The sequence below is a fragment of the Peromyscus eremicus genome, chromosome 11 (genome assembly GCF_949786415.1).
Source record: "Peromyscus eremicus chromosome 11, PerEre_H2_v1, whole genome shotgun sequence".
NCBI lineage: Eukaryota > Metazoa > Chordata > Mammalia > Rodentia > Cricetidae > Peromyscus > Peromyscus eremicus.
This window is the reverse complement of record NC_081427.1, coordinates 28,996,816-29,009,320: the sequence shown is the minus strand read 5'-3', so window position 1 is coordinate 29,009,320 and position 12,505 is coordinate 28,996,816. Positions and strand designations below refer to the sequence as shown.

The following is a 12,505-nucleotide window of genomic DNA, read 5'->3' as shown; positions in this document are numbered from 1 at the left end:
TGGGAACACTAGACAAACATTTCCATGGATAATGTCACTGACTTCCTACCAGTAGTATTTTGGACTTTTCTGTCCTATATTCCACATGCTATGCAAAATTTCACTCAGGCAGAGAATAAAAGGTCATATATGGCTTTCAGGATAACCTGAACAGAAGTTGTGGGATATAGTATTCCTTGTTCTTTTCTCTTATTATATTTCAGCTTTCAATCTCAAGTTGTCTTCTAAGGCATAAGCAGAACCCTGGAAAAAAAGTCCTTTGTATCATTTTTTACTTTTTAAAAAAGTACAGAACTACTACTTATATTGAGCTATGCCTAATTTAGCCCACCTAAAATTTCAACTTGGCCATTACCAAGGAAAAACTGAACCCTATATATACAGCCTATACCTACATGATCAATTTCTTTAGCTGAAATTGGTAAACCATAATATTATCAGATAAAGGCAAGTAAAAAAAAAATGTTTTGTTTTTTTGAGACACGGTTTCTCTGTGTAGTTTTGGTGCTTGTCCTGGATCTCGCTCTGTAGACCAGGCTGGCCTTGAACTCACAGAGATCTGCCTGGCTCTGCCTCCCAGTGCTGGGATTAAAGGCGTGCGCCACCGCTGCCGGCAAAAATTAAAATGTTTTGAGTAGCTTCTTTAACTGTGGCTCCTTTTGACTCCATAAGGAGTCAGAGAACTGGATATGGGTGCTGTGAAAATTTTAGCAACAATATTTAGCAACCATAAAAGGTTTCTGTTCACACAGCAACCAAAGATGAATTCAAAACCACATGTGGATGACATCGAAGGTGCTTCCTGAGGTGCTCACCTATGTCTCTTCCCTTGACTTCACTGTGGCCTTGATTCTGAATGAATCAAGCACTAAAGTCTTCTGTGGTATAAAAACTAATGCTTTGACCATGGAAAACAAAGACTTCTAATACTTTCATACCACATCCCTCAGTTTGTACATACCAAATTAGTTTATCTTTGGATCGTAGTCTAACATAGTTAGAATGTTAGATTTTAAAAATTACTATTTGAGTTGCTACCTTGAGTTTTGTACTAGTCATTATATGATTTTTTTTTTTTTTTTTTTGGTCTTGGAACTAGGAACAAATTTCCAACAACTGACCCTAAATATACTTCTGCCATTCTGTACTACATATTTATGTGAGGTGGTGCTCTTGGCATGTGTGAGTATCAAAATATTGATCAACTCTTAAAAAAGCTGCAGAGGGGTGTGTATGGTAATATATAGCTTCAATACCAGCACTCAGGATGCAGAGGCAAACAGAGGCAAGCAGTTTTAGGCCAGCCTGGTCTACATAATGAATCCCAGGTCCGGTAGAAATACATAGCGAGTCCTTATCTTTAAAGTAAAAACAAAACAAAAAATACAAGCCTGAAGATATTACATCCTGTAGTATCAAATATTCAAGCAAGACTTAATCCCTTCTGTAAAAAAAACAAAACAAAACAAAACAAACACAAGAATTATATATTTATCACTTTAGTATGCAAATTTGCTTTAGTCTTTAACAGGTGGGGAAATAGTATATATACCAAAGAATTGTTTTAAATTAAATTTGGTTTATAATTTTATTTTTAAGATTATTTATTTTCTGTGTATAGGCATTTGCCTGCATTTATGTCTGTGCACCACATGCTTGTAGTGTCCACATTAGGCCAAAGGAGGGTATTGGACCACATGGGACTAGAGTTACAGATGGTTGTTATATATATAGGTTGGGAATCCAATCCAGGGCCTCTGGAAGAGTAGCCAGTGCTCTTAACTGCTAAGCCATCTCTCCAGCCCCAATGTTTACAATTTACTAGCAGTAAATATTTGATTTACATACCCATATATACCAAGGTTATATAATAATTTCTTGGGCAAAAAAAGGTTCATGAGTGGAAAAAGTTTAAGAAGTCCTGCTTTAAAATTCTTAAAGGGTTTCAAAGTGGCAGTGTTGGATAACTCAGTGATATGTTTCCTTGCTATGATTAATTTCAAGGACTTTTTTTTGTACTGAAAATAACGAATATCATAAATATCAACCATAAAGCTTAAGATTTTAACATAAACCATGCTCTGGCTTGCAGTACTGCTTTAGAAATTGTTGGATTTAAAGTATCTGGAACAATATGATGTTTTTTAAAGTAATGGTCATATGCAAACAAGTATGCATTTCACCTGTTTAAGATACCATGAGTTTTTGGAATGGAGAAGACAAATAACCTAAATATAACATTATCAAAAAGGAAACCAGTATTTCAAATTTTCTCACAGTTTTGGTATTTCTTAGAAGACGTAAAAATTCTTTTTTTTTTTTTTTTTTTTTTTTGGTTTTTCGAAACAGGGTTTCTCTGTGTAGCTTTGCACCTTTCCTGGAACTCACTTGGTAGCCCAGGCTGGCCTCGAACTCACAGAGATCCGCCTGGCTCTGCCTCCCGAGTGCTGGGATTAAAGGCATGCGCCACCACCGCCTGGCCAAAAATTCTTAAAATTGTTTTAATAAATTAATTCCTGCATGTTTCAAGTGTTTCCTTTCTGACAAAAGGCAAACAAGCAAAAGGTAATTTCAGAGTTTAATGTATCCATGTTAAATGATGTTTGATACAAGTTAGATAGCAAACCAATTTACCTACATGACTTATTTTTAGAGGTTTAATACATTCATGGAAAAATTTTGATGCTTACTATTTTCATAAAGTAATTAAAAACTGCAATAAAGTCATAAAAATAAAATAAAATAGCTGACAGTTTCTAGAGCTATTCTACACATATATTTTAAATATATAGTTGATATATTTAAAAATCAATACCCTATTTAAATATGTATGTATATATACAGGTATGCATAATGTATAGTAACAAAGTATTTTATAAGGCTATAATCTGGTAACTAGTGAGTGATAGCTTATCAAAACATAAGTCTTTGGAGGTGGTTAGTGATGTAGCTTAGTGATAAGCACACATGCTGAATATGATGGGGCCCTAGATCAGATCCCAAACACAAATTATTTTGAGGCTCTCTTTATAACCTATACAAGAAAAAAGGTATATTTTATACCAAGCCTACTCTTTTCATCAAAAATTATAGTATAAATTTTCAGTTTGGAGAGATGGCTCACCAGTAAGAGCACTAGCTAGCTGCTCTTCCACAGAACCCAGGTTCAAGTCCCAGCACCCATGTAACAGCCCACAACAGGCTGTAACTTCAATTTCAGGGGATCCAATACCTTCTTCTACGGAAACTAGGAGTGCACATGATGCACAGATATACATGCAGGCAAAACATCCATACACATAAAAAAATTTGTAAACTTTGAAGCAGCAAGATGGAAGAACGCAAAGAATAGGGGTGTTTAGAATTAAACATATTTGGCTTAGAATTCCCTTAACACTTGCTAGATTTACCACCCAGAACAAGTTACTTAAACATGATATGCTTCTGTTTCCATGTCTATAAAACAAGAATACTATAGCTTCACTGAATAACTGAACAGTTTTAAAATCATGATACACAGTAGAGTGGATAAAGAACTCTGGAATGCTTTTTCAACTTTTCACACCTCATTGTGTGACCTTGAGCTAGTCATTTAATTATCCCATAAGTTAGTTTTATAATATGTCAACCTCAGGGAATTGAGACAATATAATGTAAAGACTCCAGAAGAGTTTCTGGAACATGAAAACCATTCAATATTGCTACATACTACCAGGTGTGATAGAGCAAACTTATGATTTCAGCACTTGGGAGGAAAGGCAAGAGGATCCAAGCCAGCCTGGTCTACAGAGTACATTCTGGTCCAGCCAAGTGTATACAGTGAGACCCCGCTTCCTGTCTACACATACACACACACACACAAATCAAAAGGTAAAACACCTTGCTGAAAAAGATTAATTATAGTTTTCTTCCTGTATTTAACTCCAATTCACCTCCTGAAAATAAAAATTCCTCATAATGAATTTTATTTTAAATGGCCTATTTCAATGCTGGGTGTGGTGGTGCATGCCTGTATCTAGCACTGAGGAGACAGAGGCAAGAAGACCAGCTTGGTCTGTACAGGGAATTCCAGGCAGGCTACACACTGAAAACACTGTCTTGACAAGGGGGAAAGAAAATAGGGGAAAGAAAAAAAAAGTGTGTGTGTGTGGGGGGGGGAATTTGATATTTCAAATGCTTTGCTGAATATTCAAAAACGGACTTCCCTCTGGCGATGGTGATGCACACCTTAATCCCAGCACTAAGACAGAGGCAGGTGGATCTCTGAGAGTTCCCAATTCCTAATGCGAACCTGCCTACAACAAAGCAAAACAAAACCAAATTCCCACAAAGTTATGTAATGGCAACAGCTCTGGAACAAGCACTCAACCCAGTGGGCGATTTTGAAAGGATCGACATTTGACAACTACATAAATGCTGGATTTTTTTTAAAGTACTATTAATTTATAGATTTATCTTCTATACTACAGTTGGTCATTTATATTTTTAAGAATGAAATAACTCTAAAGCTATTTTTTTCCTTTCTGAAAATAGATACTATGACAATTTCAACCCAATACAAAAAAAAAAAAACTTAAGAGAAGTAAAAAATGCACAGACCACTTAACAAAATTAAAAAGCTAGTTAAAACTTGATTTCAAAAATAGCATGTGTTTGGACACAAATTCTATTCTATCTTCTAGCCTGATGTACCTGATTTCTTTAACTATATAAGCTTATTAATGTTGAGTCAATTGAGAAACCAAACGAATACATGGCTTTTACAAAATTAAAGATGTAGAACCTTGAACTTTGGAAAACAAATGTGTGTCAGGCTAACTATTCGTGAACTATGTAACTATGCCCAATTTTATCTTCCTAACATCAGTTTCTTCATCTGTAAATTGTAAATAACTTTCTACTTCATGTACTTTCCAGAATTAAATAATATTACGGGGGACATACTTAACACAATTCCTGGCAAATAATAGGCAATCAAAATCTTACAGGAAAATTCTTAGTTGGCAATACTCTTGTTATTAAATAACCTTTCTAAACATCACTTTGGGCTTAAAAAGTATAATGCAATCTCATAAAACTTAATTCATTAAAATTAACTCCAGATTTCTACCAAAACAAAATTACATATGCTACAAATACCTAAAATCACTTTTATTAATTAACTTACTTAGGCAAAATATTCTAATCACACAAAATGCTCTTTAAAATGAGACTGATGGCTTTAAATGGACAGAGACAGGTTTTTAAATTGCTAAATCAAGTAGAAACACTAAAACTCCACTATAGTCATTTCTAAAAATAAAAAGTAAACAACTCAGGAAACGTTACACATCATTTTCTACAAATATAACCATTTAAAATCTGTAATAGGTGCACAAGAAAATAAAGTCAGTAGTTTAAACATATACACCAATGTATGTCAAACTAGTATGTTCACACCAAGAAAATACAACCAGGGGATAAAAGATACCATCTCTTTTAAAATAAAAAAGGGGAGAGGGGAGTTATCTTGAACTCAGATAATTCAAAAAAGTTAAAAATGGTATAGTACTGCAACTAAGAAATACGTGGCTTGAAGACCAGAGTGCAGACATTTCCTAGAGAAACATAATCTAATAAAAAAAAAAAAGTATTAAGTATCAGGAAATCCCTTTAACTCACTCATTATATATATTACTTGGTCTCCGAGTGTGAAGTTTTCTATTGAAAAATAATTACCCCAGTCATTTCTCTCATACAAACATAATAATATCTATAAATGGATTCAGGCAAGATTGAAAAGTCTAAAAACACAAAATATTACAAAAGACAATTATTGGAAATAGTTCATTTTAAAGTGCTCTCTAAATTTTTAAGAGTATAAATTCCGGTCAAAGCAAACTTAGTATGCTTAGAATATTAAAATAAGCATCTTCAAGCTTAACAATTAATTAGGCTTCTTTAAAAGTACGTAGTCAGTACCTTGATAAACAGAATTAAACTACATTTCTCTCAAAAGAATTTACCCCCAGATCTCCCAATAACTCAATATGAAAGTGAAATATTACTTTAAAATTTTAGAAATACTTTCAAATTATGCTTTTCTTAATAAGCAATAGAGATAAATAACACTATATAAAACTCAGTTTTTACTTAATTTTGTTATGTCTTATTCTGAGAAAGTAAAAATAAAATAGGCTATGTCAAAATCTAGTACAGACATGTCAGATGTTTCTATGACAGTCTGATGATAGATTAGTATAAAAATTAAGTAAGAAATTAATTTAGGAAGCCTTCAAAGTACATTTTTGAGTTCAGTAGTCTGACTGAAATAAAGAAGCTTCTACACATCAATTAGTGTAGCTCTGCTCACATTTAAAATTTTAATAACAATCACTATGCAGAATCAAAATTGTTTAGTACAGAGTAAAAATCTTCACTTTTCATCCCTACTGAAAAGCCTTAATCTTTCTTCAAATACACCACTCTTAAATGTAGGCAGCAGTAGTACAGGTTCAAAAGCATATTCAAATATCATCAGTAAACAAATGGGATAAATGATGTTAGAAAGCATCCCAAATACTGATGCTTAAAATGCTGAGAGTAATTATGTACTTAATTTTAACTTTGGTTTACTAGATTTTCTTTATTTACATTAAGGTTATTTTTCTCTCCAAGTTATACAAGTTCTTGGTAACTCTATACTTAAGAAAAACAGAAAGCCATAGAGTTGAGGTTAGGCACACTAGGAACATGTAGGTATAGTAAGACTATTTCTCCAAATACTGTAACTAGTTATACAATCACTGGAATGTTTGGTGGTTGTATCTTTTCACTGAATTAAAGGGAGGAAGGGGAGCACAAGATTTGTCACTGGGGAATATCTCAACCAATGCAGGTGACTTCCAATAGACTACCCATAATCCTTCTTGAAACATAAACTGTTATCTCCAACTAAATTATCCAAAATATAAGGTTCAAGAATTGAATTTTCTCCTTTAAAAACAATCAATATCTGCGCCAAACAAAAGTATTTTCAAAATACTTTAAAGAAATGTGTATGAGATCTTATGAAAGCATCACTAACTGAACATCACTTACAAGTTATAAAAGATGGTAAGACTAGGATAATCAAGAGAGGAACATACTAACTGTAATCTAATTCCAAAGCCTTAAGGAAAAATATGTCACTCACATACACTGATATCTCCTAGACTGATTCAAACATCTGCATAAGGCTCCTTGTAACTTAGGAAACTAAATAAAGTTGCTTCTGTTTATGAAAACTAAGCAAGAAGAACTCTTTTCCCCATTATCTTTCATTGAAATAGGTTCACCTCTTGTCATACAGTTCCTTTTTAATCTAATAAAAGTTGAAAAGATAATCACAAGGCCTTTCAAAAAATTTTAGTGACGCCTTTGCCCAACCCTTTACATGCCCCCGCCCCCAAACACCAAACCCTCTGCTTTCTCAAGACGGGAAGTCTTCCTCCCGTCAGCACTCCCTCCTGGCATACCCCCTACCACCACCCCCCCTTCACCCCCGCAGGCCTGAGGCCCCGTAGCAAACAGAGTCGAACAGGAGCAGGCAGCACAAAGACAGGAATGGGAGATTAGTGGGAGGGAGGGAGGCCGGGATTGGGGCTCAGCAGGAGCTTCGGGCTTTTTAAAATTCAAACTGCTCCCCGACCAATACAAATCACGGACACGCTACTGACTACTACACGGATTTATAGCATTAAAAACATGCCTAGTACGTGACAGCTATATTAACTTCACTCTTTTTAACATTTATCCATACGTTTGCAGGAAACGTGGAGCAATTTTTAAAGCAGAATGTTAAAATCAAAAATAACCCGCAGAAAAGTTTTTCTATCTACAGTGACAAAAATATAAGACACAAAATACCTAAACCAATATTTAAAACCATTACTATTAAACCGAGGGACTTTACTGAACAGTGTTGCTTCCTTTTAACAAATGAGTTTTCCTTCAGCGAGTATGAAACAAAATATCAAACGGGACATTTCTTTTTCGGTGCAATTTGTAAGTCTGACGACTTCCAACAAGGTATTTCCATCTCACACCAACTTCCACTACCGGAGCTGCCACAAACAAGCTCCCAACATTTATAACTTACTCGCGAACGAGAACTTGTTAGGATACAGAACTGGTATTTTTCTCCAGCATTTACAGATACATTTGACCTATTAAAATGACACCTCGCTCATTACACAGTCAAACATCATGGTACAAACAGCCAATGACAATCCTGGGACCTCACGAAGATCTGCCCTGACAAGAAAGGATAGCACCTTCTACGTGTTTTTTTTTTTTTTTTTTTTAACCTCCCAAAGATTTCAAGTGTAACTCAACTTCTATCCTTTGAAAGAAAATAGGTTTCATCCTTATCTCGGCCTAAGCTCAGAACATTTCAAATTCTTTGTATGCTTGCACACGCTTAGGCTAGCAAGTACCTGGGGGTTTTACGTACAGTCATTTAAAATTGTCCTTACATAACACATACAAATATAAAGTGGCAGAGTAAACCTGTCAAGTACTTTACACTTCTCTTTGAATATAAAGTCCATGTGCAACACACACTGTCAAACAACATAAAAGCTCTTGGGCGAGGATGTGCAGGGTCTTACTACGTACGCTACGGTTTTCTACATTAAATATACATGCGGACGGTTTAATCCCTTTACCGAGAAAACGAGTCTTTTATTAACTTTCCAACCTCCAAACAAGTTTCGCAGAGAATTACCACTGCAGCCGTGTCTGAGTATTTACATTTGTTTCACTAACTGAAACTACTTCCTCCCTTCATGGGGTCACAGGGGGAAGAAGGGGGGTTGTTTGTTTCACTGGGACGTTCCCCACTCCCGGACCGGGAAAGTTGTAAATATGGGGACGATCGGGGCACATTCGCTGATAGTTGTATTGTTTCCGCCTCCTCACTAGCTACGGCTCCTCTCCCGGGCGAGGCCTGTCACCGACCACAGCAGTCGCTCCGCTCAGCCCCGGAGCTCTCCTAATCCCCGAGCTCAAGTAGATTCCGCTGGCCCGCGGCCTGCACTCTCCGCCGGGCCTACGCCTCCCCGGCCGCCCGGCAGGAGCCCGCTCCCCCGTCACCGAAAGCCGGCCGGGAGGAGGGCACAAAACCCCGCGCCGCCACCCAGGGTGGCTGCCGCCGGAGAGAGGAGCGAACTCTCCGACTCGCCCGTGGAAGAGACCTGGGGCCGCGGAGGAAACGGCGGGGAGGGGAAGAAGAGGAGGAGAAACGCTGAGGACCCTGGCGCCGGCGCCGGCGCCGCCGCCGCCGCTGCCGCCGCCGAAATAAAGAGCAGGAATTTACCTGGGCGAATCGGCGTCTGAATCCAAGCGGAGGCCGAGGCCGCTGTGGCGAGAGACTATAATCCGGGCCGGGAGGGGGGGTGGCTACGGCTCCTCTTCCGTCTCCTCAGTGCAGGGAACATGTAGAGCCGGGGGGAGACCAGCCGAGAAGACAAATCGCTGCTGCTGCTGCTGCTGCTGCTGCTGCTGCCGCCGCCGCTGCTGCTTCCTCCTCCTCCTCCTTCTCCCACATAGAAACACTCACAAACACCCGAGCAGGGGCCCGAGCTACCGGGGGGGCATCGCCGCGGGCCCAGGAACCAATCCTCCTGTCGGCGGGGGCGTCCCTCCCTGCGGCTTGGTGGTGGTGTCGGGTGAGTCGGTACCGACGGAGGGAGGGGGGGGAGGGCGGACGGACGGACGGACGGGCGGGCGGGCGGGCGGGGGGGAAGGAGCCCTGTGTGTGTGTGTGTGTGTGTGTGTCTCTCTCTCTCTCTCGTTCCGTCTCTCCCTCTCAGAACAAAATGCCGACCGGAAGTGCAGCTGCAGGAATGACTCCCTCCGCCGGCGCCAAACACTAACAACCACCCCCTCTTCCCCACTCCACTTCCGCCACCGCCGCCGCCGCCGCCGCCGCCGCCGCCGCCGTCGCCGCCGCCGCTGCTCGGGCTCGCCGCTCGGCCTCAGCGTCCCGGTTCCCGCGGGCCCCGGGGGTCTCGGCGGCGGCGGCCGTTCTGCTCCGCGTCCCTGGCCGGCCCCGGACGGCCGCGGATGCTGCCTGGGGCGGTCGCTCCTGCGAGGCGCCGTCTACGCCCGTTGCTCGGGTGGCCGGTGCTCCCCGGCTTGGGTTTTTTTTTGTTTGTTTGTTTTGTTTTTTTTTCCCTGAAGGCGACAGCAGCCGGGTGCTGGTCCGGTGTGATGGCTCCGCGGCCGGGCTCGCTCTCTTTCTCTCTCTCGGGCGCTCCGGGCCTCATAGGCCGCCGCGGACGGCGGCGAGCGGAGGCCGCCCTGCGCGCCCTGACTCGGCGGCGGCCATCGGCCCCGGGGAAGCCGAGCTCGGGCGGCCAGCCGGTGGATGCCGACGGTGCACCTTTGAAACGGTGTCCCTGCAGCCGCGATGGATGGATGGATCGCACGCCTCCCGTCCTTTGAGCGGCCCGACTGTCTGTCTGTCTGTCTGTGCTATTTCTGCGGAGAACACAGTCCTCGGAGGTGAAGGCTCCCAGCCTGGCGGAGTTGGAATCGTGATCGTGGTGCATTAATTTCTGGAAATACGCGGGCGCTGCTGGACTTGCCTTTTTTTTTTTTTTTTTTTTTTTTTGGCGGTGGTTTTGATTCATCCTTGATAGTCGGGATAAAGCCTGTAGGCGACGCTGTGCGAGCGAGGAGCGGGTCGCTCCGGCGCGGCGGTCTAGGTGTGGGTGGAGCCGAGGCCATCCGGACGCGGGGCACCGGAGCCCGGGGACCGGCGCACTTCAAACGTCGTTTTCCTCTTTATGCTTGAAACTCAGAGGCGTTGGACAAGGCTGGAGTACAAAAATGTGAATATACATGCACTACCGTGCCTGTCTGTAGTGGCTTACTGTAAAACGAGGGAATTCCATCGCTACAGAGTTTTCTGTTTTGTTTTGTATAAATTAAAAGGGGGCTGTTCTCCGGGTAAAAGGTGCCAGTAGGTAAGCGGATTTTACTCAGGAGGAAACATGCTGTTTTTTAAATGAATGAAGTTGTCAGCGCCAGTCGTTTATTTGTATGTGTACAGAGGTGCTAGAAGTGTATGGGACAGCTCACCTCCAGGTTATTCTTTTGCTTTAGAAGTCACTGGGGGCCAAGTGCTTTAAGATTTTGTCATTCCTGCTCTCCAGACCCTGGAGTAAGTCAGGGCCCAAAGAGTCCTGCAAGAAATAGGGAAGAAGGGAGCCCGATTTGGCATCCTTGCAAATAGAACTGTCTCGCCATGCCTCTGCCGTCTTTTCCCCAGAGCATCCGTAGAAGTTGGCCCCGTCTTGAGGATTTTGCTCAGATGCCACCTGGGTGCCTCCATCGCTTCTTTTACCTACAGGTTGTCGGCTTCGTTCTCATTTTATCTTCCGGGCTCTTTGCCCGGCAGCTTCAGGAGATGAAGTTTAGCTTTGCTTCGCTGGTGTAATGTATGCATCGCGCGCTGTGGCACCCTCTTTCCTCATTTCTGAACTCTCCCCTTTAATATCAGCTAATATATATACCTGAAAGAACTTTCATGAAAGATGGTGAAAACTAGGAAAATATATAGACGGAACCGAGGTAAGTTTATCAGAGGTCAGGAAAAGATCTCTTTGGGGCATTTGAAAGCTCATAAAGGTGATGGCTGCTTTTGGGTTTCTCTAGATGGCGTGGCAGAGACCAGTGCATTTGTTGATCAAGTGACCTTATCCATAGTGGGCTAATTCATTTTGCTCTCATGAGTCATAAAACTTCATTCTTAATCCTGTCTGCCCTTTTTCTTGCAAAATACACACTATTTTGACTGAACCGAAGTCTAAGAATGTGGTTGGCTCAGCTCAAATACAGCACTACTAGAAAAGTTCATTCAGCAAGTACTTATTGGTCACATAACATGCGACACTGTGATTCAAAAGTTGTATGTTTCAAAGGCCTTGTATAGAGGACCACATTTGGCTACTTTGGTTACTCTTAATTATGTTGTCAAGCAAAGCAAAAGCTAGAGGAATTTATTTTTAAGTTTTCTGAAGTAAAGATTCTGTGAAAGATGAGAGCAAGCTTCGTGTTGGTTTTGTATTCACCATTGAGGTTGATGTTATTTACATTTACTTACCTTATTGTAGCATTTGCTATACCAATTAATTGGAAATGATTTTTGAAAACTATAAAGGTAGGAAATTTTACTTCCTAGTAGCAGGAGAAGTAGGTCTTACAAATTAAATATAGCAGTATACTGGAAGCTGTATAGAAAAGGCTTTAGTTATAGTTTAAATTTTTATATTTTATTTACAGAATTTTTGGACAAGAATACCGTTTTAATAGCTATTTTACATCCCATTAACATAAATAATTACTTATTTAGTACAGTCAACAATCTGCTCAGTATTAATTTTGAGAACAGATTTAAGTAACTTACAAATGGCTTAGAATGCTTTTCACTCAGTTTAAAAATTCATTTTCCTTATGGAAGCACAATTATCTTCCTGTC

General features: G+C 40.5%; 1 protein-coding gene across 3 annotated transcripts in view; it reads right to left on the bottom strand.

The window, feature by feature from the left end:
* Nipbl (NIPBL cohesin loading factor) overlaps nucleotides 1-9,705 on the bottom strand; it is a 148,076-nt gene extending 138,371 nt beyond the window's left edge. For all 3 annotated transcript variants that reach the window (XM_059276117.1, XM_059276116.1, XM_059276118.1), the window contains exon 1: nucleotides 9,338-9,705. The gene's annotated coding sequence lies outside the window, so the exon portion shown is untranslated. The remainder of the gene's footprint in view (nucleotides 1-9,337) is intronic.
* Nucleotides 9,706-12,505: the final 2,800 nt, after the last annotated feature.